The following is a 13,470-nucleotide window of genomic DNA, read 5'->3' as shown; positions in this document are numbered from 1 at the left end:
CCTCACCCTTGAAAAACTGCCAGCTGCTGGGCTAAATGGTCTGCCTTTCAGACTTACTAGTCAGTGAATCATAAAGTATTCCTATAGCAGAGATGAAGTAGTTGCAGTGGACTGATGATATAAGAAAGGCAAGATCTGTAAGGGAAGGCAGTTGTCTTTTGATAGACCAATCACTGTACTTTTTTTTTTTTTTTTTTTTTTTTAAAAAAAAAAAGAAAGAAAGAAAGAAAGAAAACAAGCTATTGAGCACACTGCTCCTGGACACTTTGTGCTCCAAAAGGTAGCTTTTTTTTTTTTTTTTTCCCCAAGTTAATTGATTTAGTAAATAATTTCCAACAAATGTTGTCTAACCCGTTCTTTGAAAAAACACTTCTGGCCTTGTATGCCTCAGAAATTATGTGAAGTAGTCAAAATAAAAGTTACAGATTTAGTACATGTGAGTTTAAATATTTACATTACATCAATTGGGACTGCTCCTTTACTTCCTCATGCTGAGGTACTTCATCAATCATTTAAGGTAATTTTTTTCCTCTCTTTATATTTTATTTTACTATTTGCCAGCAAATCAATTTGAAACCTGCTTCAAGAAAACATGTTTCTATAGGAAGGTGCTCTCATGATGTGGTATGTTGTACTGGATATTGAAGTTGTTTCATCATGTGAGTATTCTTCCAGGCCCGTGTTGTAAGTCCAGGATATTTTTGTCAGGAGTAACTGCTTTTTGACCCCAGCAAACTGATTTTGTCACCAGAAGTACCTCCATCTTATCTGCAGTGTTCCTTGTCATTTGTCCTCCACGTCCACGTGGAGGAAGGAGCACACACTTTGCTCATGCAGGCAAGGCAGATTTTGCTGTTTAACAGAGGACGAGTTGCAAAGAGTTGGGGGAAAATATTAACAAGGAGCAAGCTATGACCAGAGGAGGTATTCTGGTAGACCAAAGTAGGTCCACAGGCTCCAGGCTGGGCACCACTGATTTAGCCTGTTCTGGCAGGAATGTTACATTTGCATTCACAGCTTTGTCAGTGAATGAGAACTATGCTAAAGGATAATGCTAAAGGATAAAAAGCCATCATGTAGCTTTATATGAGATTTTTTAGTTATCCAGTGAAAGGTGATAGTTTGGAAGTTGTGTCAGGAACAGGAGGTGGAAGAACAAAAACAACACTATTAGCACATTAGGATCATCCATTTGTTTTTTGGACAGATATTGATCAAGATATAGCAAAGTTTGCATGGCTTTGACATGGAGTTATTTAAATTTTTAAATAAAAGACATAAACATAAAAAATAGAATACCCATAAAACTCAATGAATGTGCCCATAGAGAGTACTATTTGTTAAGCCGTAGAGTGGGAATCCAGACTGTTATTTTGCAGCTTGATTGATTAAGTGTCTACATATAGGACTTGAAACTATTACTTTATTTATAGTCCCAGCCTCCCAGCTGAGTGCCATACAATCATGTTAAAAACATTCAATAATTTGATATACTGTCATAAACTCCTATAATTCAGAAACTTGATGCATTTTCATATGTTTGTACAGAAAACGTGGTTAATATAGCAATTTTACAAAAACAAAACAAAAAAAAATCACCCACATTACAAACAGATTTTTTTAGAACTCTATGTATAGGCATGAAAGAAAATTAAATTCATTATGCAATGTGCTGACATATTTACACTGAAGGGAAGATTCTGAGACATCACTCTGGTGTTCGATATTATATAAATAGTGCCAGAGCTTAAACAAGTCCATTTCACTTGTAGTATGGAAATTTGTGGTGGTTTACAGAGTATTCCTTAGAGTATCCTAGCTGAGAAAGAGTAAATGAGAAATCTAAAACTTTGCTATACATAAAGCAAAAATACAGCAATATGCTTGGTACATTTATATCTGCTTTCAGCTGTTTCAGTAACAGAAAACTTACAATAATTCTTCTTAAAGACTCACATGGGATTTTTTCTCACAAAAGGATATCCTTAGGTTTATAGAAGAAACTTCCGCCTATTTTTCATCCCATGAGATGACTGCTTTGTTGCCAAAAGACCCCATTAGTCAGGGGCAGTTGGTGTAATGTAGTGCAGCTAGCCAAAAGTTTGGAAGTCGTGAAACTGGTCTTGAGGACTAGGCTAGCATTGGCAGCCCTAGGAAGTGGTAAGCTGTGGAAGAAAGACCCTTATTATATTCATACTGTCTTCCTGAATTGTACTGCGCAGAAGTGGGATGTACCTCACAGTGTTAACCATGGAATTATTTACTTTAACTGGGGCCACAAACAGGGAATCTATGTTCTCACGCAGCAGAATACCTGATGCAGTTCTTGAGAGTGCTAATGTTTAGAAATGTTGTTTTGCTTGGAAGGTGTTCTTTCAAAATGCATTTTAGAGGACATGAAATAACGCCCGGTGAGCAAAGCATACTTAAATAGGTAACTGTTTTAGCAAAGTAATTTGGTGAGGTTCCTTACATACAATCTCTTCTCCACTTAAAAGTAACTAAAAGAAGAAACATATCTAAATGCATACCATAGTCAGGACACTTTTAATGGGAGGAGTTTAGGAAAATGGAAATGTTAACGTATCCTTTGTACCACATTCCCATGCTTCCATGGCTTTCTAGCAGCATTCGTTGCAACAAGCTATCACATTCATTTTGATACATCTGCAACACTTTTAACTCAATCCCATAAGTAAAAGATATATCTATCTCATTTCAAAACATACTAGACTGAGTTGCAAAGCAAAGAAAAATAGACTGCATTTTCACTGTTTCCATGGCAAGGGTATAGTTCTAGCAGGTTATCAATTGAAGGTCAATTTCTCGTTATATTTTTGGACTACTGATTTTTGTAAAAGTATTTACCATTAAAGGTTAACCCAAGATCCAAAGATTCTGGCTTAACAGCACAGTAATATTTGACTGAGTTTTCCCGTTAAGCTTTTTCCTGTTAAGCTTTGTCAAGCAGCTTTAACATTAGTTTCAAGGCAGCACTGAAGCAGAACATCGTATTTGAGTTTGTGGGTTGGATAAACAAACACATATTTAAGAGTTTGCTGGTACAAAGCAGGCCATTGATCTCAGTTGCAGCAGTCAAAGATCAGAAAGAAGCTCAATGGATTTATTTTTTATATGTTGTCTTGATTTATAATTAGCTTTTAAGTAGCAAAATTTAAGGAGCTCTTTCCCATCTTTGTTGTTATTCCTTTATCTGAGAAACCACAATGTGGTAAATGCCGGCAGGCATTGAGCTGTTTTTTATGCCTCTGAAGAAGGACGAGGATTGAAAAATTTCCAGTTTCTAAAATCAATGGCTTCTTGTCTAAGCATTACACTGTATCAGGCAGTGTTACTGCAACAAAACACAGTTACATCAATTTACATGTTTACAATCCTGGTTGTAGTATATCTATTAAATTATTTGTTTTCCTTAGTTTCCAGCGAGACAAAATAATGAGTACAAACTTCCTCTGAGGGTACATTCATATTTTACATTAGATACCAGTGGAAAAAAAAAAAAACTGTTTGAAGCCTCATTTGCTTCCCATTCTAATTATTATGGTCCTAGCCCCATGCAAAAGAGCGTTTTAACTTGAAGCCCTGTAAGTCAGAGTTCAGCAGGCAGCCTGACCCTCCTCTGCTGTGTTCAGAGGAGTGGCAGATTATGGCTGAGTTCAGAAAATGGTTCCCAGTCTCTTGTAAGTGTTCTCACCTCTTAAGTGCTGAGACTGAGACATGGAAAGTGTGGAAGACCACTTCTTGCCAGCTTTTTCTATGATCTGGTGTCCACACAGCTACTCTAACAGCTGGGATCACGAACACCACATAGTTGAAAGAGCAGCAATCCATTAGGCTCAAAATAAAGATTTTGTTAAAGGCTTGGAATGTCCTCTCTTTCTTTTGAAGCATTCAGTAGTCCACAGCAGGCTTAGCAAGCACTCAGGAACTCCTAAGAGGTGCTCCACATCAAGCAGCTTAGGAGACAGACATAGAATACAAACAATATGGTTAATAGATGAGTGAGAGAGAGCTAACAGGACTTAAAGAAAATATGTTGATAGTAAACCATGTGAAAAACGGCTGTGGTTTGTTTTTTCCTTTCTTTCTTTCTTTTTTTTTTTTTTTTTTTTCCATCTCCCTTAAGTCACAAAAGGTGCTGAAAACACAGAAATGCTCTTTGGTAACTCTATATGGAGTCACACATGAGAGGCTACAAGAGACAGCACTGAGGGACAGGGGCTGTGTCCCTCTCTCCAGCCCCAAAGTACTTTGTCCAGGGCACCCTCCATGTGCCCTTTTCTGTACTTGAGGGCAGATTTTCCATAATGAGGAGGAACCTGCAAGGCTGAAAGAGACAACCCTATACACAGTAATTAAGATTAATGTGTTTGAAAAATATGAAACCTGTGTACAGAGCAGATCTCTATAGGGCACACAGCTTATGCAAGTAGGAGTCCAGGTGCATGGCAATTTGGACTTTTGAAAACAAACACTCCCAAATTGCACCTCTTACTCAGCTCAACAGGGCTGGAATAGCTGTGTTAAAAAAACCTTATGACATGTTGAAACTACTTATTGATTCTAAGATTGACTTAAACTGCTTTAACACTGATACCTGAAAGCATGTGTTTAAACTAAGGTTATTTAGTAAACCTGGTTTAAATGATGTTGTTAGATAAAATAAAGTAAAAAATAAAAATGGACACCAAACCTGATCTTGCAAAGACTTAACATGACATGAATTTTAGTCGTATAAGGAGGCACTTTGGTCTGCCCTCTTTCCGCAGCCAGTAAAATTCAAATAAAAATTGTAGACAGTTGGATACAGCATTACTAAACAAACAGAAAAGCTACATGTCACTGATAGGCGTGTTCAGGCACAGACTTCCGCAAAACTTGAAAACATCCAGAGGTTTCCACTGCTGTGCTTTACAGCTCTTCTCTTCTTCGGCTTGGACCTTGTTAGTGTAGGTGGTTGGTAGGATTTTTAAGCAGTCTGCACCATTGCTGCTCAATCTTTATTTAACAAACTTCAATAGTTTCCACTGGACTACAACAAATCTTTCAACTGTCTGACTTTCCTGTATGTTGCTTTCCCAAAACACTATATAAGCATTTACTGTTGGATTTATTGCCTCCATCTGTCCCTTGGAGCACTTAAAATTACCTTTATAAAATATGCATGCATTAAATTAAGCACATTATACATTTGAATGAATCTGCTTTAAAGTGCTTTCCAAGTCACCAAACGAAATAGGCAGCCTGCATACCCAGCTACCCCTTTAGAAAATAAACGCATCAGCAGCATACCAAAGATAGCCCAGGAAGATGTTCTCAGCCACTAAATGCAGTTTTTCCACGTTATTCCTCCCAAAGAAACACAAATTATTATACGACCCATTGTAGCAAGTCCTAATTTAGGGAGATAATTTCTTCTTCATTGAAAGTGCACCTTAAAAGCTTTCTCCAACACTGGCCCGGCTGTCTTTAAAAAACCTCTGTGTAGGAGGTAATGCGTTTGCTTGATGGTTTACTTCTTGTAAACAGAAATAGAAATAAGGCAGAGGGGTTAATTTAGACACAAAGTTAGTTTGTACAAAAACTGGGATTTGAAATCCCAGTAGTTCTTTTCTCCTATTACACAAATTTAATTTTTGTGAGTTCTTTTCCTTAACAAGTTCAAAGATGAATATATTTTTTCTTTCAAAAGAAAGTTTAGGATTCTGCACCTGGGCAACCCTGGCTATGTGTACGGACTGGGGGATGAGATGCTGGAGATCAGCCCCACGGAAAGGGATCTGGGGATTTTGGTCGACAGCAAGCTGAACATGAGCCAGCAGCATGCCTTGGTGTCCAGGAGGGCCAGCTGTATCCTGGGGTGCATCAAGAATGGCATTGCTAGCTGGTCAAGGGATTGTCCTGCTCTGATCTGCGCTGTGCGGCCTCACCTTGAGTACTGTGTGCAGTTTGGGGTGCCACAACATCAGAAGGACATAAAACTATTAGAGAGTGTCCATATGAGTGTTGTAAAGTTGGTGAAAGCTCTAGAGGGCAAGACGTATGAGGAGCGGCTGAGGTCCCTTGGTTTGTTCAGCCCAGCGCAGAGCAGGCCGAGGGGAGGCCTCATGGCGGCCTGCAGCTCCCTCATGAGGGGAGCGGAGGGGCAGGCGCTGAGCTCTGCTCTCTGGGGACAGCGACAGGACCCGAGGGAACGGCATGGAGCTGGGACAGGGGAGGGTCAGGCTGGGGGTTAGGGAAAGGTTCTGCACCCAGAGGGTGGTTGGGCACTGGGACAGGCTCCTCAGGGCAGTGGTCATGGCACCAAGCCTGCTGGAGTTCAAGAAGTGTTTGGACAACGTTCTCGGATGCATGGTCTGATTTTTTCAGGAGGTCCTATGGGGACCCAGGAGTTGGACTTGATGATCCTTGTGGGTCCCTTCCAACTCGGGATATTCTATGATTCTATGATTCCATGATAAGTTTGTGCAAGAAGAAAGCTCCCTCCAAATTTCTTCATATTTCTGTCAGTTTGTTTAAAAAATTCTGAAAACACTCTAGTTTGTATTCCTTTGTGAAATAACATTCTTTAGTAATATACAGATATATCATACTGCTCCATCTTTAGGAAAATATTAGCTTTCACCATGATGTGTGGTCCCAGTAGTAACGCTCAACAACATCCTTTATTTCCTCTTTCCAGTCAGTAACAGTGGGAGGTTCTATGTTTTCCTTCCTCCGCTGTCTCCTTCCTGGCATTCTGCCTATGGCCATGGGGTAGCAGGCATATATTACTTCTTCAGGCAGTTATACCAGCTACTTCAGGCACGCATAGCTCTTCCAATTAAGTTCTCCATGCCCCTTAGCAGCTGTTGCTTCTTTATCACTTTTCTGCCAGATGGACAGCAGGCACCAGTCCTGAGCCAGGACCAGCTGAGATGCCATTCCATCCTTACAGCAGAGGCACTGTTAAATTCCACACTGGAAACTGGATAACCTAACCAGATATATTTATTTTAATTACAATCTAGTTTCACTCTTCCTTATTTGTGGTAATAATAATTGTCTGTGAGACAGGACTAATTTTGTACTAACAGAAATACTGAAGAGCCATTACATAGACATGTACATATAATTCTTTAATGGGTCCTGAATGCAAATCCACACCACTTCAGTACAAAATTTACCTTAATCTGAAGCATTCCTAATTTTGTTATTTGTGCAGTAGGCCCTCTCAGATTAGTTTTACATCTAGAAAGACATAAAAGAATGTTGTTTAAAAAATATTTGCTATGAGAGTTACATTTTAAAGCACAAAGCCAATCTCACCTCCTCTAAAATGCACAAAATATCCATAAAACAATCATTTGATAGGAAAAAAAAAAAAAAGAAAGAAAAAAAAAAAGAAAAATCACTAAAATGTATTTGGATTCGCTTTTAATAATTTGAGCAAATAGTTACAATGTGAGATGCCAGCATTATCCCTCAATACAAAGCAGACCAAGTTACACTGCTAAACCGAATATATATACTGCCATGATAATCTGAAATACATTGTATTATTGAAGGAACTAGTAAGCTACTTGCTAATTATGACTGGAATAAGACTATGGCATGCTCTCCTATGAGCATTTCCATTCCACAATAACATATTGCAGTTAAAAGAAAGAGGCTGTGGTGCCTTTTTTCTTGACCTATGAAGTTATGAATGTTTTATGTATCACTGGTCCAAGGTGCCAAAAGAACTGCTGGATTGCTGCAAAACCATTTACTTCCTCACAAAGCAGATGTTGTAAGCCATTTTCTCCTAAATCATTTTCTTGATTGTATCTAGACACACACTCCAGCAATGACAGAGACGTAAATTACCTCTGCTCTGAATTCATGGGCAAACTAACTTGCTGTCCCTCAGGACCTCAGCTACCCTCAGGGGTAGTGACATCACACGTGCAGATGTCCCAAGCTGTCAACACCCAATCCAATTTATTTTGCTAATTCCAATGCATTTTGTGTTACAAACGCAAACTACGTGTCCGGCTTACACTTGGTTAATGTGCTAATAGAGGTTGGCAAGTGTGGAGGAGGATTATGCCTTTCTTATTTGCATGCATGTCATTAAATAGATTTAGGATTTGGTTTGTTTGTTTGTTTTTCTTTTGCAGTAGCTATTATTTTTTCCCTGGATTTTTTTTTCTTTCTTTCTTTCTTACACGGAGGTAGAAATTAAAGTATTATGGATCAGTTCCATGAAGAAATGAGAAAACTGGATGTGAGGTATTGAGCTCCTGCAGAGATCAAGTATCTTGGGTCTGTGTAAGACCTTCAGTTTTTGTGATTTCTCCCTCACGTTTGCCTAGTTGCACCTTCCTTTAAAATTTGTCATGTACTTTAAACTTTCAACCCTTCAGGTGCTTCCTGTTATTTCTATACCCACTTGTCCATTTGGCCAAAGGTAAAAGCTGACTAAATAGCTGACTACAAAGCCGACTTAGGTAATACCTTTGGAGATGGTTTCAGAATTAAGACAACTGATCATAAACTCAGTGGGTAGTGATGAAGTCAATCCCAGTAGCTTCCTGAGAGATGCGAGAAGCTGTTTGCAGTTATCCTTTACAGACACACCAAATACAGGAACAATTCATTGCATTGCCCTTTGGAATCCATGAGGCATTCATTTACTTTTTCTTGTCTTGACTTTATTTAGCATGTTACTTAGCTTAGTTCAAGCAACCCCTTCCTATCTTTGTCGGTGTTCCTTTCTCTCAGAAACCACAGATGGTGTCCATTGAAGATAATCAAGTTGGTCAGGTTTGATTTAGCCTTGGTAAATCAATGCTGACTGCTCCAAGTCTTCTTCTTCTCCTTCATGTTCCCAGAAGGCTTTATTTGCACTGTGTGCCTCTTAGAAAATATGCAGAAAGTATTTCATCAGAGTATATTTTTTTCATTGCTGCTACACTTTTCTCATCACATATTTTATGATACAATACATAAACTATGAATAAATCATTTCAACAATATAAAACAAACATAGGGAGGGCTGGATCCAACCCTGATCCAGATCTGGGCACTGGGCTGTGTGTGAGCCTTCACATTGTGCATCTGAATTTGTGTGCCATGCAGGATGAAGCTAAGGACGGATGGGAAGGGAGATGGCAAAGGACAAGAGCCACACAAGCTGTTCCCCCTCCCTCTCTTGCCACCCTGCTTCTCCCAGTAAGCCCTACCTGCAGGCTGTTGTCCTCACACTGACAACTCTTTCCCTAAACAGATAACAAAATGAAGGAGGGAGGTTAATAAAAAGACTATGCAACGAGTAGTTACATAGCTGAAGAGTTGATCTCATTCAATAGAGCATTACGACAGCTCTAGGACAAGTTATCCTCTTTGACATTGGTGGTTTCGCATGAGCAGAAAAGCCAGGAAATACAGCACCAGTCAGGTGGCTTACTAGTCTTTAATGTAACAAAAGGCTGCTTCAACAACTGGCGTAATAAAGTAGTTTTAATTCCACTGCAGCAAGTAACAAAGTTTCTAATTATGAAGAATTATTTAGAATTTTCCCAAAGGAATTATTTTCAAAGACTGCTGGACATTCTGTCTAAGAGCCCCTTCTAACCTGTTACACTTAAAAGCATTCCAGTTTCTCGGGTGTGCTGCTCAGGGGACCTCTTTTTATTTTATTGGTATTCACTAGGGAAAATAAGCAACAACCAAATCATAAAAGGGTTGTTTTTTTATTATTTATCATTACAGCAACTTGCTGTTGCTAACCTCACTGGGAAATTACATGGCAATGGTGATGACTGGATGAGTTGAGTATGGTTGACTGAAGCTGGGAAAATAATCAGAAGTCCCATGGAAGCAAACAAGAGAGAAACTTCAACAAAATGAGAGTTTAATGGGAGTTTTAGAAAGCATTCTATTTTCCTCTCTTTTTTATTTTTTTTTTATGGGGGGGGAGCACAAACACCTAACGCCTTCATGATATACGTTGATCTGCACAGTTTTGACAGGGCTATTTTCAGAGCCTAGAAGGCCCTTCTTTCTGTGTGAGAGGGAACAGTCTGCACTTGCCACCCCTGGAAACAAGTGTGGGATTCACATTTCACCCAGAGCTCCCAAGAAAGTAGGTTCACATGTGTAACCTGCATTTCTTTCTGATAACTTAAAAGCAGCTGTTTTCAAGCAGTTTGTTAAGAAAAGTATAGAGTAGGTCACCTGAGTTTGGAAAAAGTGAATGTATACCCTGTATAACTGGACAATAAACTACTCGTCCACATGTCAGCATTTTGATCAGTGCAAAGCAAGTGTAAGAAGCCACAAAATATTTCTCCACTTATTTCCTGCCCTTTCACAGAATGCAGCTGTCCCTGTGGTTTGGAAACCTAAGCAGAGAAGGAAGCTGTGATTTCAAAGCAGCACAATACGAGGGAGACATTTGATGTGGCAACAGGGGACTGATGTGCCTGCAGGTCTGCAAAAGAGTGAGAAAGTTGCCCTGCTGTTATGAGACCCTTGCAGATTCAGCACGTTTGTGGCAAAGATCACCACTACGTGGTCTGGAACAGAATCTGCGTTACCAGGAGAAGAAAAGAAGGAAAATCTGGTCTACTGAGGGGACAAACAATAGAATCAAGATTTCTCTTATCTCAGAGCTTGAGTAAGAGAAAAATGTGCCAAAGAATGGTGAAGACACTGAAAACCAAGATCTCTCAGAGCAGAAGACAACCATGCATGAGCATTAGAAGAAAACCATGCTGGAGGGAGGCCAGTCAGCCAGTCCCCAGCAGACCTTTGCGTTTGGGGGATCTCAGGAAATGTCTGAACTTCGCTGTTCTTCCTCTCTGCAGGGGCTGTACCACATTAAGCCTCATTGAAGTCCTTTCAGGTATAAATTACCACCCAATATGATTCTCCATTTCCATTTTTTTAATTAAATTTCTGCGTACTCTGAACTAGCACAACTAGTGCTCCTATTGCAGCAGTTACACTTTATTTCCTATATTTCTGCAACAGGGCAATTAAAACTTACAGAGAAGTGCTCAAACCTATTTTGAGTTTTCTAAGTCATAGAGATTAAATTTGGAAATGTTATTACACCTTGCAGCTTTGCTTCACCTTTTTTTTTTTTTTTCCTGAACAAGGCTTTAAGACAGCAGAGCCTCCTGCGAAGGAAATAATCTCATCCGCCTTCTGAATTGAACTACATAGTCCTGTTTTGGTGTGGAACAGACTAAAATTAGTACTGAACTACTAATGTAACACTGAAATAAACTCCCCAGAATACGGAGATGACTTGTAAAAATTGGCTGGAGGCTGCAAGGCTACTATAGCAGTCATACAAAAGAGCCTGTACATCTTGTACAGCTCTAGCAAAGGGCAGCAGTGGAAAAGAGAATTTTCCGAGAGCTTGTTTTGGACATCACTTTTCAGTACAGCTAAAAACATATCCAAAAATAAAGGAAAAAAAATAAGATTAAGTTATGACGTTATCATCATTAAGACGTTAATTCAGTAATGGAATAGGTTAAAAATAAAACAGGAAATTATTCTTTTGTTTCCTGAGCTTTTATTAGCTAGCCAGTGCAGAGCAGGTCCTGGAAAAAGACACTTGTTTAACAGTTGGACAAGAATCAAGAGATAAATTTGAAGGCCATCTCCTTTGCAACTTTCGTGACAGACACAGCACACAGTATGACTCCTTTAAAAGTATTAAAAGTCAATCAATTGAAAGATGCAGGCATACCTTTTAGAAGAGGCTCAGAGTGAAATTAATCTGCCAGAGCTGTTGTGTCCCACCATAATTTATTCTGGCTGTCCGCATGTGGTGTTCACTATATCAGCATGCCAGTCAGATTTTCTCAGAGAGCATATTATTAGTCTTTGCCCTTTATGAAGTCTTGGTTTTAGCTGTGTTGTATACAATACGAGCCCAAGACCTCATCAAGGACACATCCTCTATGGATCTCCCACAGGCCAGCAACTTTGGATCTTTGGAGACTGAAATGTCCATTGTGATTCCCTTGTTTGGGTCCATTATGATGCCCTTGACTGGGTGTGTACACTGCAGTGGGTGCAGATACTCACCTCTTCGTGGAGCTCAACTTCTAATTGAATTGGGCCAGGTGCACAGGTGGGAAAATACACTAGGATTTTGCAGCCTTAACTCCCTTATCATGAGAGATTTGGGCTGTTGGGAGCAGAGAGAAACGTGAATGAGATTTTGGTACAAACCTTTAGTCTCTTGCCTATCTCTAGACACTTTTGAGAAAGTTTACCCCTGTGTAAGCTTTCTCGGTAGTTATAATTCAGCATTATAACTTTGTATAGAATAGAAAACTTTCAATAACCAGCTTTAGAGCTAGGGACTAAAGTAAAAGAAAATAGGAATAGTCAGAGCTGGAAAGTCTGAGAGAAAGAGCAGTACAAACACAGAACGTCCAATAAAAGATACACTGATGTTTGATTTAGATTTTGTTGCTATTTATATTTAAAATAATCTGATTAGTTCAGGTTGTTCAACACCTGGAATATTCTCTTTACTGTTTACCAAAAATAAATTATTAAGCTTGACTCTTTGTGAGAATGGACACTGGAAAGGGAAAGCATAAATCAAATGACAGGAGAGTAGGCTTTGAGAAATACTCAAAATACTCAGCAATGGGTTTGTAAGCACTTCCAAGTGCATCTGAAGCCTACAAGAGACCGGGATTTCTGGCCCATGAACATGTGGGGCTTTGGGAACTGCTCAGCTGAGAAGGACTGGCAGAGCAAATCTCACAGGACAGCCAAATGAGAGGAAGCTCAAGCCTTTATGGTTTCTTTAGCAAGGCAGAAAATGAATAAATCTGTAATTTTGTCACTGATTAAGTATGAAATTCTCAGTGAAGTGGACAGTATTGAAGCTGTTTCCGTGCTCACAGAAGATATTTCCAGGTATACTGTTGTTCATTTTACTGTTGTGCCAACAAATGTGCATCAAATGGCTTTTCACCACTGCTTTTTTTTTTTTTTTTTTTTTTTCTCAGAACCTCTGCTGAGCCATACAAGGGAGCATTTTTTAGCATTTATGGACAGTTTGAGAATTTATAAACTCTAATTCCTGCAATATAAACACAGAGGAAAAGAGAGAAATAGAAATATCTCTCCTGCTTTGATGGCAAAAATTGTCTGTACAACAAGGAAGTCTGAATTCTTGTTTTCTATTCTTTTAATTGTCAACAGCTACCAAGTTCATACTCTGCTAAACTACAGTGTTTCAAAAATATGATGACTTATCTGCAAGAGATCTTGCCAGTGAATCAGAATATCTTCTCATCAGCTCTGACCTGGCTTTCCCAAACAACCTCATACAGTCCGCCACAGGGATGGGTGTTTTTCCATCCCCAATCTCAGACCCCATCTTCTAGATGAAATGATTCTTACCCATATTCTCTTCCTTCTGTTATCAAGAACCATTTTCATCCT

The 13,470-nt window shown here is 39.2% G+C and overlaps 1 long non-coding RNA gene across 1 annotated transcript in view; it reads right to left on the bottom strand.

Annotated features, from left to right (window-relative positions):
• Positions 1–1,405: 1,405 nt before the first annotated feature.
• Positions 1,406–13,470, bottom strand: part of LOC310894559 — a 36,780-nt gene continuing 24,715 nt past the window's right edge. Inside the window, exon 3 of the long non-coding RNA XR_014580005.1 lies at positions 1,406–3,977. This is a non-coding gene — a long non-coding RNA (uncharacterized lncRNA). The remainder of the gene's footprint in view (positions 3,978–13,470) is intronic.

This window comes from Anser anser (assembly GCF_964211835.1).
Source record: "Anser anser genome assembly, chromosome: 2".
Taxonomy (NCBI): Eukaryota; Metazoa; Chordata; class Aves; order Anseriformes; family Anatidae; genus Anser; species Anser anser.
The sequence above is the reverse complement of the archived record's forward strand: the minus strand, read 5'-3'. Positions and strand labels throughout refer to the sequence as shown.